This window comes from Ambystoma mexicanum, chromosome 10 (genome assembly GCF_040938575.1).
Source record: "Ambystoma mexicanum isolate Mex_15411 chromosome 10, UKY_AmexF1_1, whole genome shotgun sequence".
NCBI classification, from domain to species: domain Eukaryota; kingdom Metazoa; phylum Chordata; class Amphibia; order Caudata; family Ambystomatidae; genus Ambystoma; species Ambystoma mexicanum.
Window position 1 is genome coordinate 667,890,911 of NC_090932.1, and position 18,683 is coordinate 667,909,593.

General features: G+C 44.8%; 1 protein-coding gene across 1 annotated transcript in view; it reads left to right on the forward strand.

The window, feature by feature from the left end:
• Positions 1 to 18,683, forward strand: part of SLC9A9 (solute carrier family 9 member A9) — a 3,894,960-nt gene that overhangs the window by 733,313 nt on the left and 3,142,964 nt on the right. The gene's annotated exons all lie outside the window — the stretch shown is intronic.

Consider the following 18,683-nt stretch of genomic DNA (forward strand, 5'->3'; position numbering starts at 1 on the left):
GATGAAATATATACCTGATTCACAGAGCATTTCTCAATGGGATTGCACCGTTATAAAAGGCTTTTGTGAATCAGGCCCATAGTGTATTCATGCACTTTTAAAACTCTTGCATGAACAAATGTCCTTATTTTCAGGTAACTATGCAACCCGTGCTGTAAAAAGAACATATCTGAGTAAGTTAACAAGTTCAAACAAAGGCTGCTATTTCTTTTAAAATAGGCTATGAGAAAATGCCCAATTAAAAATGAATGTCTACACGATAAATAAAAGGGCTGCTTAATTTCGCTGCTGTTTTCCCAAGTAATGCTGAACACTGCTCAGAGGTTTTGGAGGTCACTGCAGCAAAGGGATAATTTGATTATTAAACGAGAGGCTCTGACCCTCCACAGTAGGTTTACTTAAAAACATTGCCCACTGGATGAGCACGAGGACACCGAGCATGCGCCACGCTGGTAACTATCTGGCCAGCAATGTACTGGTGCTGCAAAGAAGAGGGTTTGCTGAGCACTTCTGCTCTGTGGACTGCCCCCCACCCCCTCCCCATAACCAGGAGTAGTCTGCTCTTCAGTAGCAGTCAGAATAGTTAGAAGTGGGGGTGGCGATTTGCTTGAGAGACAATGGCAACAGGCCAATTAACTACCGCGCTGACACTCTCATCCAGGGCTCAAGTAGACGGAGACGTTTTTATGGGAGGGCAAAAGGGGCACTTTCCCAGGGCCCCCACCTTGGAGGGGGGGCCCCACAAAGCTCCCTGATCTGAAGAAGTAAGATTCCATTGTTCACCAGTCTTAAATAGCACACATCAGGAGATTTTATGGGGTGCTGCTGAGGATCTAAACCCATTGCCTTTCTGTTTTGGCAAGTACATTCTGCCTTGATCAATTCATCATGTATTGCTTTCTGTGTTCACTGTGGTATACATAGTTTGTGTGTTCCTTATGACACAACTCTGTAGCATTATTTCCTTCCTGTGGTAATTATGCTGATCATGTGCAATAGGCAATGGTGAAATGCATATTGATAAATTGAGTGCCACAATGGTTCAGAGGTTAGCTCAGTGTGTGACGCACCCATTGCAGAGATATGTGGTCATATGCAAAATTATATCACAAGGCTGGCTGAGCCTTTCCTATGTCTGAAGTTTATAAACCTGCCTGCATATATACTTGGTTTTGCAGAACTACACCTGCTATTATAACCAATGTACCCGTACCAGATAAGGGTTGCTATAAAAACGAACATATCATCCATATGGTGAAGGTCTAGACATTGGTTTGTACAGATGGGGTGTTGCAAAACCTAGGCAATCACCTCCAACAATGGCATAAACTGTTAGCCCAAGAGGTGAATAAGTATCCAAATTCAAGACCATGGAACAACACCATTCATGTTTGTATCCTGGTTTTGCCAGCAGACGATAGTGATCCTGGTCAAACCATCAAATATATCTTACATTACTGTGCTGTCTTCTGTGAGGTTGGCTTCTTGCGTGCTGGTATCGTTTAGCACATTACTTGATCTTTCTTCTTATGTAGGCCATGTGGGTGGAAGGGTTGGTAGACAGAAGAGAGCGGACCATATGTTGCAGGCCTCAGGCAAGCATATTTTAAGGTCTGCTTGTTTGACACAAAAAACGGTTTGCTTTTTGGTAAAAGTCAAGGGTTTTTATGCACGTTGTTTTGGAAGTATTTAAAGCTTTAAAATACAAAAGACAAACCCAGATTAAATTTGTTAAATCACATCGATTGGTATGCTGGTTCTTGTATACTTCCCTTGATGATGGAGAGAATGAAGCTAGAATCATTCCCATTTTGCATAACACCCTTCTATAATATTTTGTTTAAAAATGGTCATATTTGATAATGTGATTTGTGTACTTTCAAAGTCCGTTTTTTTAATAAAATGAGATTCTTTTACAGTTCTTACCATGAACTAAAACAAAGTGTTCAAATGCAGAAATTGCAGAGTTCCTGGCCATCTCATTTAATCTTGTATTGCCGAACCTCTCAATATTGCCAGTCCCCAAACCTTTCAAAATTGTCAGCCCTTCCGAGTAATTTCCTTCTCATAATATGATCTTCATAAAAGCCTTATTCATGGTTTCACTGTGTTAATAGTGAGTATATTCATGTCACACACCACAGGCATGTGTTCATTTGATATCTAATGGCAACACTATTTGAAAACCATATCACACTTCTAATCTCTGTCTGGATAAAGACACCTTCCTGGTAGCTTCTAATCTGCCTCAACTATCCATACTACGGTATGTGTAGTGTTCTCCTTCCTTCCAATTGGTGGTCTCTATCCATGCATGAGCACTTTTGCATTCTGTGAGTCAGCTAATGTGAGTTCTCTGTCCATTATGGGTTACATGTAACTTTTACACATGGTCCTGCATTAATACTACATCTACCTTCCTGGTTGTTATTGATAAAAAGTATCCTGTATGTACTAGAACAGTAACCCCTTTGTAGACTGCTAATGTTGGTCTTCAAATGCTACTTGTTTATCATTCTGATTAAAGCAAGAATGAAGAGGGCAAGGGGACTTAAAGGGAGTAAATGTACTTATTATGCTGCGAGACAGCATATCAACCTATATGTTGTGAGCGCGACGGGCGGGGGTTTGGGGGCATAACCAGTATTCTTGACCCCTCAATTCCTTTGGTTTGGTGGAAGGGGGCCCCAAAGATGTCCGTCCCCACTGCCCCAAAAGTGCTTAAAATGGCCCTGCAAGTAGAGGGTACACGCGGGTGGACGGAGTCCACCCACTTTTTTCAGAGGGTGGACTCTGCCCCTCCCCCCCCCACACCCACAGCCAGCTAAAATGAGACACATTTAATGTTTTCTTTGTATTTATAAATTAAAGCCGACCTCAGCGACTGAACGTCCGCGATCGAACTGACAGCCATCAGGTTTGCAGGCAGGACACTTCACCACTGCACTATATAACCTAATGAAAAATAACAAACAACTAAAGGTGAAAGGTCCGATTTCGGTACTGCAAGTTCCAGGGAAGACATTTGTATTGGTTGCACACTTTTCAGCGTTTTCAAAAACACTATTAGAAGAAAATATCCTCTTGGTTTTGTGTGTGTTGCTTTTATGAAAGGCAAATGCCATCCGTCCTGTGCAATTTGGGTGGTTATGCAAAGACAATGTTATTAAATGTGCCTATTTCACCTTGATATGCTAATTTCTGGCAACGTCACATCCCATTGTGTTTGTTGATGAGCCCCCCCACTTTAATTATTAGGACTTGACCCCTGCTCTCATCCCAAATAGTTCGCCCTGCTGCTGTCCCCACCCACTGAACCCGGAAGCAAGAAGCAGAACTAGTGGTGAGGGATGAATGAGACCTAGTGCACCACGCTGCTGCATCCGGCTTGTGATCACCACTAAGTGCTGACTTCTTCTTTCTCTCTGCCAGAGATATTCTGGCAGTGTGTTTTTTGGATGCCAAGGCTTTCACCTTATTACTCCAATGTAGCTTGTTGAAGTTTTAAGGTGTGTGCTGATGGTGGAGGGGCATTTATGGAGCAGATCGCTGGGCATGTTTGGAAGCGGGCAGGCTGCATAGGAGCCTGCACATGTGCCGTGCATGTGCTTTGAGAAAACACCAGTCAGTTATGATGACGAACCTAGAGTTTCATGTCAGATTCCACCCACTTCTAAATGTTTGATTATCCAATTTAATCCAAACTTAAAAGGATGAAGGGATAATTCAACACTGTGGAAGGTTTTATGCTTGCTACGTGAAGGCTGCCGCATGTATAAGGCAAGTGTTTAACCAGGGACCTATTCCGGGAAATGCAGTGCCAGTTGTGTTGGTGAGGAGAGCTTGTGTTAGCCCTGCCCGCTATCTATGTACGTCTTGAGCCGGATCACCTTAAATTCTGGAAACTCCTCAAGACTTTCCTCTTCTCTCTCCTTCTCCCCTGCTAACCTCCTTTCCTTTCTCCTGCCTGCCTCCTTCCCTCCCCTAACTCTGTTCAGCCTCTTGCTGCCTGGTCGCCTGGTTCACCTCCAGAGCCTTACAGGTCCGAGGCTCCCCCGCCAGTCTTGCACTTGCCTCTGGGCCTCTGCACTATGCTCTGCATTACAGCACTTTAGTTTACGCCCCAGGAGAGGGGTAACCTCTTCTGCACTTAACCGAGGGCTCTGACCACTTGCCGCCCCCTTCCCTGCACTTCTGTCTGTACACTTGCATGACCTGAATGTACTAGGACTAGTAAGTTTCTTTTGTCCTGTCTCCACTCCCTCGTTTGGTCACACCTGAAACACTTTGTGCACTTGCACTGGGAGAAATGCCGTCAGACCTCGTATGCTAGTTTTTTGTTAGATCATTCGATAAACTTCAAGGCCTATGAATGACTACTGTATTCCCTTGTTCCCTTCCAGCCTTGAAGAGCTTTGTAGCACTCCACTTGTGTATAAGCACTGTATAAATAAACAATTACAAATACAATGTACCCATGTGTGAGGGAAGGCTGCAATGAATGGCCTTGCTGTACCTGTAACCATACGTTATGGAATCTGTCATGCTCCCTGCTTATACGGGCACGTGTGCATTTTTAAGAGGAATTGTGGCCTTTGGTTTCACAATGTTTCACATTTACCCAAGTTAGAGGACACCTTGTACTGGGCCAGCCGACATTGCACCTGCCACGCCTATGCTGCACATGTACCCAGATGTCAGAAGAAGCTTGCATTGGCCCTGCTCGCACTCTTCTGTTTTCGAGGAAAGTTTGCCCTTACCTTAGCTATGCTGCGTTAGTTTCTGTTTTTGAGTGAAGTTTGTGCTGCCCATGTTTTTGCTGGACCTTTTTATGAGTGAACCTTCCACTTGCCCTGTCTATGCTGTACCTGTTTGTGAGGGAAGCCTGCACTAACCAGTTCCATTATGACTGTACATATTTGTGGGATGGGCTTGCTCTTGCCCTGCCCATGCGCTACCTGTACACCTGTTTAACTCGACAGCTTAAAGTGGCCAAGCCAATCATGTACCGTTATATGAAAACACAAACGTTCCCTAGCCATGGCCATGTTGTCCTTGATGGGGAGGAAAAGTTGGACCAATCTTGTCCATGTTGTATTTGCTTGATGGGGGAGCTGGACTGACCATGCCCACATGACCTGTTAAATTTGTGGGAGATGTCTGCACTCGTCTTGTCCATTGGGCACCTTGTAGTGATGGAAGCTGGCACTGGTCCCTCTGATGCTGTACGTCTTTTACCTGTGAGGGCACCATACGCTGGCCCTACCTTTGCTGTCTCTCTACCGGTCTTATTTGTTTGGGGAGAACGTGCTGGCCTTGCCCTTGTAAGTCTTGTACCTGTTGCGTTTACGAGGGAGCACAGCTGTCCATAGTGTGTGCCTCTTATTTCCAGGGGAGATTTGGGGCATATTGATATCCAGGGGATGCTATAGACAGGATTTAATGGGGTTCTGAGAGGCAAAATGGCCTTCTGCCTAGGGCACCAAATATACTCTTTGGTGGTATGACCTCAATAGGATGTGGTTGTTAATGGTCACGTCTTCTTGGATTCGCTGTGGTCGAAGTGAGGGGGAACGGCGTACTTTTTTTTTTTTACTCTTAACAGCTCCACTACTTTTTGCAACCATTTTCACCCTTCCGTAACTTTTCTTATTGAATTTAAAGCACACTTCCCCCACTTTACAGCCTGATATCAGTTACAGCTAAACCAAAATCTATGTCAACTCAGTTGGCTGTCGACCAGCATGACTGCAACCCTTGAAAAATGTGTTGCGTGTTGCTCCCTTCCTTCCTTCTCCAACCCCCGCCGGAGCTACAATTAGACTACTTTTTTTGGTACACTTCTATCAATGATTTTGAGTATGTTTGTTGGTTACGCAGGTAACTTGACAATATAAAACGTATGGAGTACAACGTTAAATACAATTACCCTTTCAGTGCTGGATAAAAAAAAAAATTGCTGGATAAAAAAAAAATACATTTTTTGCTCACAAATATTGCCAGACCATACAATTGAAGGCTTCTTCTGCATTGAAAGTAACACATCCGAGTTAGTTATTAATTGCTGCCGCATGGTCAATTATTGCAGTTGTAGTAGAGACATGACTTAAGTTTTGGCCTAAGGTGAGAAAACCTCTGACCTGGAGGGTGCTGGTCCTTTAACTTTCCCGCGGATTCCTTTTTTTCATTACTAACATTTTACCTAATTTAATGTAGTTTGGTCTGTGTGAGCTAGTGAAGATGCAAGCAGCGCTTAGCAACAGCCAATAGTGCATTAAGCAACTTGGAATATTTAGAGATAATTTTCGTCTGTCGTTTCTCTTCCCATCCACTTGATATTGACCATTGTGCCCCTTCTCTACTGCGTCGTGCATTTGTTAACTCCATTCTATCCCCAGTCCATCACAGCCTCCTGCTATTCCTCTCCCATGTGGACCCCCTAACCCCCTATGCCAACGTCTGACTCTTCTCCACCGCCATCAAACCTCTGCTCATGGCCAGGTAATCCCACTGTTCCCATTGTGGCCCCCTTCATATACTCTCCTTGTCCCTCTCGCACCGCATACCACATCACCCTCACTTCGTCCTTGCTTGCCTTGTCCTACTGATCAACACTTGCAAACCCTCCCATCCACTTTCCACCCACATGATTCGGTCAGATGCAGGCGGGTAAGCACGCAGTTTGCTTTTCTCCATTTACACATCATACAAACATTGTGCTTTTTATTTTATGGTGCATGCCTGCTGAGTTAAATTTCTTATTATTTAAATATCTTAAGACAGTTTTTAAAGGACTTTTTGTTGACTGAGAAACTAACAAATGTCATTTATTTATTTTGATGAAATGACAAAAATGTTTTTTTTTTTAGATTAGACATTTGAAAAGGAAAAGGAAATGGTGATTGTAGTGGATTCATGGTTAGATTTTCATCATAAATTAACAGTGGAATGCGAGGAAAGGCATATAATTATGCTGATCGCAGCACAGTATGTAGGCATTGACAATAGGCTTTGAATAAAATAAAATCACACAAGTTTGGAAGTGCTAAATTCAGCCAGGGACACCAAATCTGAGAGAAATCGTTATCTGCCGGTGTCGATTATCAATGTCCCTGTTTGGTCAGTGAATATCAACTTGTTTCTTGCAAGACTCTATTGACGTTGCCTGGCAAAGGTTTATTAGGTACTGGCTACAGATGGGGGCCATTTTACTTCTGAACATCTTTAGTGCTTTGTTGGACGCTAATCGTCAAGGTGTGTAAAGAGCCAACATAATCAGCCAGCAAGGGAGCACTGATTAGTGGTGGAAGCATTGGCCCAACAAGCAGAAAATGTGGCCCCATTGTGAAGGGCGGGAGTGGTGGAATGTCCCTTTGCTCAAGGTGGGATACATCATTGCACCCTCCCTGCTCAAAGGAAACCTTGTATTCTGTGATATGGCCTGACGTTTGATATCAATTGACTTTCCTTCAATCATCATTCCTTTGTCGAATCTTATCACTGGGCGAATTAAACCGTGCATTCCCCCGCATACAGGAATTGCCTTCTCACTTATAGGCCACTCTATGGTGACTAAAGTTGACATGCCCTCAGCCTTATAATAACACAAGCGATTACACCATGGTAAAATCGAACCACTAACTAGTGATTGTCCATGATTTGATGGAATACAAAAATGTCCCAGGGAGAAAAGACCGAAAGTCATTTATACGAAAATGACTTTCGTTTTTTTCTCCCAATGACATTTCAGGCAACCTGAACCCCCCACACTTACTTACCTTGTGGCGGCGCATTTAGCTGTGTGCCGCTGCCGCCAACTCCTCCATCCCTCTGCAACACTGGTTCCCTTCACTTACTTGACATTGTTATTTAGGTTGTGGGGGACACCCCCTCAAACCCCAATGCGACTGTCGTGAACAAGGGTGAGGCGGACACCCCTGAAACCCCTGCTCCCTTTGTTCACTATAATCGCACCGTGTGCTAGTTTTGTTCGACATTTGTGGCTGTATGTAATTTTCATACAGCCACAATTCAAATCTACCATTCATTTTCTTTTTCAGCGTTTTACACGGATTCCCTAACGAGTAGGTTAAAAAAGAAAAACATTTCAGGCAAAATGATCTAATTTGGAATATACAATTTTCTCAATGAAATAATGATTTGTAAAAAAAAAAGCAAAGTAATTGGTGAACAATTGATTTTGAAATCAGAAAGCAAACTACTGAAAAAAATCGCCACAACTTATAGCAGGGCGCCCACAGCAACAAAATAATCTTCAATCTGGTCATGTGGTTGAGTGGCTGCTACAAGACAGTATGGTGATGAAGACCAGTGGTTTACTGGGATGTTTCACACACGGTAGGACAATGGGATAAGACAATCAACGGTTCAGGACAGCAATGTCATTTTGATCCAGGTTCTCTTGGTACAATTGAGTGTCTCTCCAGCTCTCTAGCTGGTGTCGCTCATAACTGGAAACAGAGCAACCAAAACAGGATACAGCAGACGAGGAGAACAGAGTTGCAAATTAGCTGCCCACTGAAGGGGAATTCTTTGTTTGGCCCAAGAGACTGGGTTGCTACTTCACACAGTTCACAGCTAAAAACTCCACAAAACACGAAGCCAGATAGGAGATTGCATTGGAGTGTAGGCTGCTGACCACCTCGGAGCTGAGGGTTCTAGTCATACAAGCCACCAGCCTAGTCTCACTGGCCTTCTGTCAGCAGAACCTAAAGCTGGTTACTAGGCGACCTCTATCTGGCATCTGCCCTCCATCTTCACACTGTCCTTGCTCCTGCCATGCAGCCTCATTGCTTTTTCACATCCTTGTTCCTCCTGCAATCTCATCTAGATATCCCATCGGCTTGTGCTTGTCTCCCCCTTGTTTTTCTCCCTAGTTTGTACTGGTCTTCCCCAGACCTCTTCCTCTCCAGCTCCTCCTTTCATCACCTCCCTCCACTTATCTTATTATTCCCACCTTGAGGAATTGGAGGTTCGCATATTGATTTTCTGCATCGGGTGCATCTGTTTGATTAGTGCTGGGCTCCAGCGTTTTCATGTACAAGGCAGGTCTGCCATCTTGGAATTGTTGCAGGTCTCAAGCACTTTAACAGTCAGGGACGGCTAAGCAGTTATAAAAAACGATCTAGTATTCAACTCCAGCAATACATATAGGACATGCATTAACACACAAGAACGGTTTTGATGCGCACGCAAGTACACATTTTAAAACTAATACCTGCCTATGCAGTGAGCATTTCACATAGTGCTCAGTTGTTATTGATAAAAGATTTTAGTCAACAGATAGCTCCCATCACGCATTCACTGAACATATTGCATTGTGGGTTAATAAAGGCATTCTGTATCCATTTGAGATTCCCCTTTGGAATGTCCAGTATATGACTAGATGAGACAATATGAACATATTGCATTGTGGGTTAATAAAGGCATTCTGTATCCATTTGAGATTCCCCTTTGGAATGTCCAGTATATGACTAGATGAGACAATAAGAGTTAACTTCCCCCTGCTGTGGGCTATCGTATATTTTTTTAATTAGATACCCCACAAAATATTGGGTTTTGTTTATAGAGACAGTTTCTTCTCTTTCCTTTTAGATAGGTGGCACACCATCACCGAACTAGGGGCAGCACCCCCTGATAGGGGCAGGGTGTGCTTCTATCTAGGGGCAGTGTTGGTGGCTCTGGAGATTAATTCTGACACTCAAAAGAAAATGTGTACTTGAGTGCGCTCCAAAAACGTTCTTGTGTGTTAATGCAGGTCTTAAGCATATACATGTGAGCTGGAACTGGTGTTGCTTTTGCAATAGCTGCTTTTTGCATTGCTCTCTGACCTTATGCCAGTAAGTGGTGCTACCTTCCTGTTTTCAATACAATTCCCTTTAAATGTGAAGACTCTTGCAACCACGAGACCTTTCTTAGAGGTCCTGAGAGGATCCTAACTTCACTAACACCTTCAGCAACACTCGCAATGTCCCTTATGTAAGGGGGACAGCAATGTGTCAAGCACCCGCCTCTTGAGCTGAGTGATGCAGGTGTGACCAGAGGACCTACTCCACACCATCCAAGGCCTTACATCACAGACCAGGTAGCGGGATTCTGCCCCCATGGTCACCCATCTCTCCCCCCCAAGGACCAGGCAGGAGACATCTTCACAGCATCCAGCCCCTTCCTTTCAAAGTCCACTGAGCTAGGGAGGAGAAAAGGAAATGTGAACTAATTGGTTAGCATGACCTTCCAGTGTTTAGTAAGTAAACTTCATCCATTCATCCCGACATGTCACCCTAGGACTTTATCTATAAAATTCTAGCCATGCTGGGCGCGTGGACACTTTCCAGCTTTTTTTTCATCTGGCTATTTTTGGGCATTGAAACCACCATTGCCAGGGCAGTCAGGTGAATGTAGAGTGTATATATATATATATATATATATATATATTTCTCTCTTGTTTTCAGCATTCCTCTTTCGAAAGCAAGAAAACATCTGAAATTTTGATTTAAACTTTGAGTCTGAGTGTATTACATATACCTTTCTTTAAAATAAATCAAATGCAAATGTTACAGATAGTGCAGTTTGCCTTTGTTCACCCTTAGAGGCCTATATCACCTTCACGATAAAATGCATCAGTCACAACTCAGTGGCAATCAAGGCACCCTGCTTCCCAGTGTGAAACCTCACTGTATCCAGAGGGTGGGCATCATTCTAGAAGCCTTCCTCCTAAAATGGGTTTCCTGAAAGCAATATAATTCTACATCAGTATTTTCATTCACAACATTCAACAATCATAGGTCACAATAGGCGATAATAAAAAAAAGACTAATTGAGTTACTGATTTTAAGCATATTTCACAGAATTGTATGATACACAAATTGCCCTACCTATGAGCTTATAGATAGCTTTAGTTCCTTCTTGGGCATCAATCCGTCTCATGACCATCTCAATTCTCTATACATAGAATATTGCAGGTATGTAATTAATTTATTATGGACAAAAATCCCCCAAAACAACAGAATAAAGCAAAAGAAATTAAATACAAATTCGATTAAGAAAATGGTCAGACCTCAGTAACAAATACTAAATCCATATCAAATTTGCAACTATTCCAACAATTCCATTTAGTATATAACCAGAAATGATAAAATGAGATCAACAGTCCGCAAAGGACCCAATACATAGGAATACCAATTAAGATAATGCTTATTTAATTGGACTCTTTAAGTACAACAATACTCGAGAGCTCCTATTAATGTGTTAAATAGCAATCACGTTCCTGCAGCCTGGAGGATCAGATCTAATATGATGGGCGGGTGCAGCAAAATAGCACTCCAGCACACTCTTCAATCATTGCTTAACATTGTGTATAGCTAAACTGCTGGTATGTAAGAACCTTTAATAATAATGCAATCAAGTATTTAGATTATTCCCCCTTGGTACCATTTACAAAAGACCGAATGTGCACATTGGATTCAAGGGATGCATATGCAGTTGGCACGATGTGGCAATTTCCACACCCTACTATACATCTTGCCACTCATGTTTATATAGTAGTTTCACAAATCTACCTTCAATACAGATTGGCCTTCCAAAGTTTCACCGCACTCAATTTAACCTAGGCCACAGTGCATTTGAGACAACTGGACTTTAGTTAAGAGCACATTGCATCATCGGCTGCCTTCGGAGACTAAACATCAAATGGAAACTCTCGTGGTTGAGACAGAAATGACTAACAAAGAGGAAAAAAGTGCGATATTCCTTACCTTTCTCGGAATCGTTTTAATGCTTTGGGGTATCCATCATAGATAAATATTACTAGAGTAACACAAGGAATATATAAAATACTTGGCAGTACAAGGCTGGAAAACTAGAATTGCAAGAAGCCAACAAACATAAAAAGAGGCCTTACCCATCTCTGCGCCAATCCTACGGAAGAACGTTCCAGCACATGCAAGGACAATAGCATTCCTCGTGCACTAAGTGAAGATACTTGTATCATAGAACATCTTATCAGCCACGGATCATGGACTCCCTATAATACTAGCCCACTCATGTGTCTATCCACAACACACCCTTACTTATCTTCTATGTCAACTCCTCCCATTGTACAGGGCCCCTTATGTCTCCAGTGAGTTCCTTGTGGAAAGAGAAGAGAAAATACATTGATTGAGCCACAGACTTGTGCGTGCGGCTTCTGAGTGACGAGGCGGCATATTCTGTCCAATTTCGAGCATCACTTCAACATTGCATTTGGGGACGCCTATCAGCCTGTTTGGGTTACCGGATGGTGCTGTGCACATTACAGTCAGTCAAACAAGTTTATTCGGTTGTATAAAGCAACCATTAAACGACAAGTAGACACAATTATTACACTAATTCAAATTACAAAAATCTTAAAATTACACTTCCATGAGAAAAAATAGTTAAAAACATTGGCAGAAGCAGCATACAAATACATTTGGCAGTTAGGCGGTTGCCTCGATATGAACTACATTAAAAGTTGTTTTAGTGAAGATTAGTTTAAAAAGACAATACAAAATACTTTAACCCAGTACAGGTACTATAGAGATTTCTTACGGGCCCTCGCCACCTTGCAGTTTCACAATGCGATTTCTGAAATACATCGCTCTTTTCAGAAACGTCAAAAGAGCCCACGCAGTGTAGACTGATTCAGCGCTCAGGAGAAACACAAGAGCAGCCCTGTGTGTGCGGATCGTTGACTTCTTAAGGGCAGGAATCAGAGACATTTTACGTATGCCTGCATACCCTATACAGAAGAATAACAAATGAGAGAGATCCTCTCTATCATGTCCACAAACCGGGCAACCCGCTGAGTCAGAAAAACCCTTCCATTTATAGGTGTTGCCTTGCAACCGAAGGCAATCGAACCGTGCCCTTGTAATCAGCCACCTGTCCCTTTTTAGCGTACTCCAAAGCAAGTAAGGTTGAATTCCCGTTAGACAACTAATACTTGAATGAAATTCACCTTTGCTATGGCCACGCTCTAGCAGAGTTCTTTTGCTTGCTATGCTTTTACCCAGCAAGGCTTTGTACACAGACCCCTCACTTTTGGTCAAAATAGTATCAGGCGGAAAAAGGGCGCCTAAGTTGGCTTCACCCAGAATTGAGAAAACATACGCAAGCCATGGAATTTTTTTCCAGCCACCTTTGCCCAGCACATTACCTAAATATAAAAGTGTTCTCTTGAGTGGGAGCATCCCACAACCAATCCATTCTCCCCTGCACTTGCAGGATCTCAATTTCACTAGGGCTAGTAAAATCGTTGTCTTTGTCCTCCCTTTGTATCCCCTCCCCTCCCTCGTCGCGCCTTGAACCACTTGTATATAGGCACTTTCAGTGGCGTAACACAAGATGTTGGGGCCCTCCTGCGAGCCATGCTGAGGGGGCCCCCCAACTCAGCAACAAATCAAGGGTCGCGCCACACTCTGGGCCAGCCTAGATTATCACACTTGCGCAATACGCACAAACGTGCCGCTGAACGGATATGCCGCACACTGCACTAGGAGAAAGATATACATATGTGTTTTAATATAACATACAGCATACTGTCTGAGAAAAATTGGCTAAAAAGCCAGAGTGTTTGCAATTGTTTTGTAGGGTAACACCAATCCAATAGATGCAAGTCACCAACAGAGCACAGGAACATTAAAGCTTTGCTATTAAAAATGCCATGCCACAATGAAAACATGTCCAACTGGCTGCACAAGGGAGACCAGTGTCGACATCTAATAACAATATAGTAAAGCTTGCCAGGCCACATTTAGACATATCTAGAGTGGTTGCACCAAAATGGCAGTCGAAGCAATAACACTCATCAAGAATAGAACACACATTCAAGCTTGTGCCTCTGTGGCCTCTAACAACACGGCCAAACTCTTTAAAATCTGAAAAGAACTTGTTAATCCTGTTGAGGTCTTTACATCTCCTGTTCCCTCCCAGGCCCTCTGTATGGCTCTGTCATCCCACTGCTACGCTAAAACTCAGGACATCCTGTCCTCCATCTCCTCTTCCTCTCCCTCTTCCTCTCTCGGCCCCTCTTTGGCCATCTCTACCTCTCTTCCTCCGTTCTCCTCTTTCTCTCTGACAACACCTGATGAGGTTTCTAGACAAGTCCGATCTATGAAAGTGTCATCCAAACAGGTGCTCTCCTGCTCCACCAGAACCATCAAGAACCATATTGACACCCTCGCTCCAGCCGTGACCGATTTCTGTAATCACTCTTTCCCCTCTCCTGTTAAGCACTCCCTTATGCACCCACTCCTCAAGAAGCTTTCTGCCGATCCTGCCTGCCCGGCAAACTATCGCCCAATCTCCATCACCCCTTTCCTGGGCAAACTGTTGAAAAAGCTGGCCATCTCCCAGCTTACTCTCCACACAGAATCTGTTGGTTGTCTCCATGACCATCAGCCTGGCTTCAGTGCCAGAGACACAAAAACTGCTGTCCTGAACACCTGTGAAGTTCTGCTCTCTAACCTTGATTCCAGCATTCCTTCTGTCCTCATCCTCCTTGTTCTTTCCTTTGCTTTCAACACGGTCAACCATGCCATCCTGATCAATCTTGAACAATCGACTCCATGAGAACCTGGGCATCACGGATCAGGCCGTTGAGTGGCTGGCCTCCTTCCTCTTGGACTGCCCCTCCCAGGTCCAACTTGGTCCCTTTCTCCCCGCTCCATCCTCTCACTCTGGTTTTTCAATCTCTATTTGGCCCCTTTGACCCACCTGATCTCTACATTCTCCTCTAACTTTCAGTGTTATGTGGATGACACTCCGCTTTCCTTCAGGCTCCCCTGAGACTCCTCTCATCTCTCGCTCATTCCCGACTGTCTATCCTCGATTCAGGATTGGTGTGCCTCCAACTATCTCTGCCTTAATGTCAGTAAGCTGGAGATCCTTCTCATTTGGACTCCTGCCCCTGCTTTCCCTCTCTCACTCTGGCCGCCCGCCTTGGGCCCTCTTCCTTCACCTTCCTGTGAGGCAAACAACACTGGTGTCATCTTTCACTCCACTCTCTTTCTCTCCTCACATCTCAGACGTTGCCAAGAAGTCCCACTACCAGCTGCTCCTCCTTAAAGGTACTCTTCCCTTTCTCACTTTCCCCCAGAAGCTCACTGTCTGCAGAGCCCTGGTTCTCTCTAGGCTGGACTACTGCAACAGCCTCTTTCTCAATCTGCCTTCCTATACTATCCAGCCCCTGCAACTAATCCAGAAAAGGACTGCAAGACTTATCCTTGGCCTTAAGCACAGGGATCGTATCTCTCCAGCCCTGAAATCTCTCCACTGGCTCCCAGTTGCTGCAAGTATCAAGTTCAAGACCCTTTGCATTGTCCACAAGGCTTTCTGGGCCCGGGGCCCACACTACATCCAACGCTCTCTTCCAAAATATCTTCCTTCTCAGGCCCTTCGCTCAGCTACCTACAACTCTCTAAGGGTTAGACGCTTCTCCAGGAAGATAGTGGGGGGGTAGATCTCTCTCCTGTACAGGTGCCTCCCTCTGTTATAGCCTGCCTGCCCCTCTCAAGCTTTAGCAGACCACCTGAAGTTCTGGAAGCAGCTTAAAACTTTCCTCTTCTCCTCTGCTTTCTCTCTCTCCCTCCCCTGCTGGCCTACCTGACCTACCTGTCTGCTGTACCGACTGGTTGCTTGGCTACCCTCAGAGTCTCGCTAAGCCGAGACTCTTTCTTGATCAGTCACCCTTGCACTGCCTCTGGTCCTACCATGCACTTAGGGGCTGTAACTGTAACCCTACAGTCCCTTGTTCTCCTTGCACTAACCAGAGCTGTGCTGCCCTGACAGCACTTACTCAGAGCATTGCTGCCCTGTTTTTCCCCTCCCCTCTCCCTTGCACTTCCCCGTCCCTTTCCCCTTGCGCTTCTCGTTATCGCACTTGCACGATCTGAATGACACAAGATGTAGTAAGATCGTTTGTCTTGTCCTCCCTCTATCTTCCATCCCTTGTCTTGTCGCGACTAGAAACACTTGTGTGCAGGTGTGTTATAAATGATTTATATCATATCATTTGATCACAGATGCCCAGAAAAATATACAATGCTGCATTAAGAAACGGCTGACTGGCAGCACCCAAATGGCAGTCTAGCCAGGTAATTCACTTAGCAGGACTGCTTTATCATAAATGCCCCATTAAAAAAAAGTCATACCAAACTGCGGAATGACTAGACTGGCTGCACCAAAATGCCTCTCTTGCCACTAATACCACATATCATGCCTGCTTAGCCTGGACATGGACAGCCATTATAATTTGTCGTATAATCCTGCCCCCCACTCATACCCTCTCCCTCCCACCCCAACCTCCAAAATCAGCTCCTTGGCCCAGAATTACCTCCACGTCCCTCTTCCTTGCCCCAGAGTTTACGGTTGAGGCTCCTTGCCTCATAGGTAAGTACTGGGATGAGGAAGAGTGGGACTAGGAGTAATGAAGATTACAGGTAGCTAAATCAAGCATTACTTCCATGTACCTCTACCTCATCCCAGTACTTGTGTATGAGGCAGAGTGCCTTATACACAAGTACTGTCTCATACACACTGGGGCGAGGAAGAATAGGGCTAGGAGTAATGACGATTACCAATAAGTAATCCAGGCATTAAACACAAGTATTGGTGCAACACCATTGAGTTGACTGGGATTCAGCACCCCCCCCCACCCCTGAAATGTTGGGCTATGTTGACCAGACCTGGCTGACCTTCAGAGCAGTTGCCAGACAGACAAGGACACAGATGTTAAACGGCACCTGGGTTTCTCCGTTAACAAGAACCCACCAATTACTAACATAAAGCAATTCACTGTTAGTACCTGCATTCAAATGCTACATTTTTTAGGCAATTGAAATCGTGATGTGGGTTTAATACTTGCATGCCAGGGGAGTGATTGGAAGGGTAGAGAGGGAACAGGAGACCACTCATTCTCACAGCAGTCCGTAAGTGGGTGCTTTAAAACTTAAAGGAGAGAGTTAACTGCTTGTAACATTGAAGCTGCACTAGCATAGTCTCATAAAAATGCATAAAGAAATTAGATGACCCAAACAAATAAGTTTGCCCCTCCCCCACCGCCCATGAATTTGGCACCCTCCCAACATTTGAAGGGTTAGCCCCCGAAATGTAGGTTTTGTTGCGCCCCTGAACGCAAGCACACACACACCATTCACCATATACACACACGCACACCCAGCTATCCATACATTTAAGTGTGCATTCTTTCACCATTCTGGAACACACAGGCAGCCACCTATACATTTAAGGGTGCACCCTTTCACCATACAGGCACACGCAGGCAGCCACCGGTATATTAAAGTGTGCACCCTTTCACCATATACTCGCACAGGCAGCCACCTATACATTTAAGTGTGAACCCTTTCAACATACACTCACAAACACACACATCATGGGGTTGAGGGGAGCCCTAACACTTAAAAAAGTGCCGGACTGTAAACAACAGTGCTGGTAAACTCACCGGCACTGTTGTTTCCGGGCTGGCATATTACAGCTCTGCGGGCGGTTGCCGTCCTGCCTGGCCGGTCAGACCTGCCGGGCAGAACGGCACCCACCCGCATAGTTTCACGGAAGCACTGGCACCGTTATTAACAGTGCCGGTGCTTCTATGGTCCCCATTCCCATAGAGTCTGACTTCCCAGACTGTTGTAATCCCCCGGTGTTACCGGGAAGTCGGGCGCCGATAACTCATTACGGGTCTGGCGGCAACCTGCTGGTAGCAATGGCACGGTTGCCGCCAAACCCGTAATGAGGCCCATCGTTTCTTTTTGAAGTCACTCTGACTTCATAAAGAAATTATTTCTGTTAGAGAAATAATTCCTTTATAAATGCAGAGGGAATTCAAAAAGAAAATGTTTTCTACAAGTGGGGGCCCCTCCCAGGTCATGTGCTGGCGGGGCCCCCCGCACCGCGGGCGCTGCGGAGGCCCCTGTTACGCCAGTGGGCACGTTATAAATGTAATATCATATTATGAAATATTGGCAACCTGGAGCGGTCGTGCTGCATGATTCAGCACCCTCCTCCACATACATGCTTCAAAGTGGCTCTGGAACAGGCGAGCTGTGAACTGCATGCAGCACTCTACAGTGCTCCAATGAAGACATCAGAACAAGCAGCACTCCCTGTGGGCTATGCAGGATCTCACTTCCGGAGCCATAGCGCGTGCAGGGCGCCACCCTCCGCAACACAGCTGCAGAGCAGACTACAGACAGCAGCCTACAGACAGCAGCACGGCCCTCTGCCAGCCACTGTCCAGGTGGAGCTGCCCCATTCCCCTCGTCACACAATCGCCACTAACACCAGGTGCTGGCAATCAGGGAGAAGACTGTCCTGCCAACAGTACTCCCCTCCCCGCAGAAACCCAAAGCGGAAGTAGAAAGAGAGGCGTTCAAGCCATACGCTCGTGCCCTCCTCCCCTAACCCCCAAGTGCCTTTGGTTTGCTAACCTATAAAGGAAATGAAACAACACATTTGCTGTGGTCTGAACTGTGTCTTGGGCAAAACACTTGCAATGTAAAATCTTTGAATTGTAAGTTATTTGTCTGCACAGCAAGCGGCACAGTGACAACATAAATAGTGCTTCTTTCAACAAGTTGAGAGGAGCTGCCAACCCCGACATAATGCCTTTTTTTGTACTGTCCAAA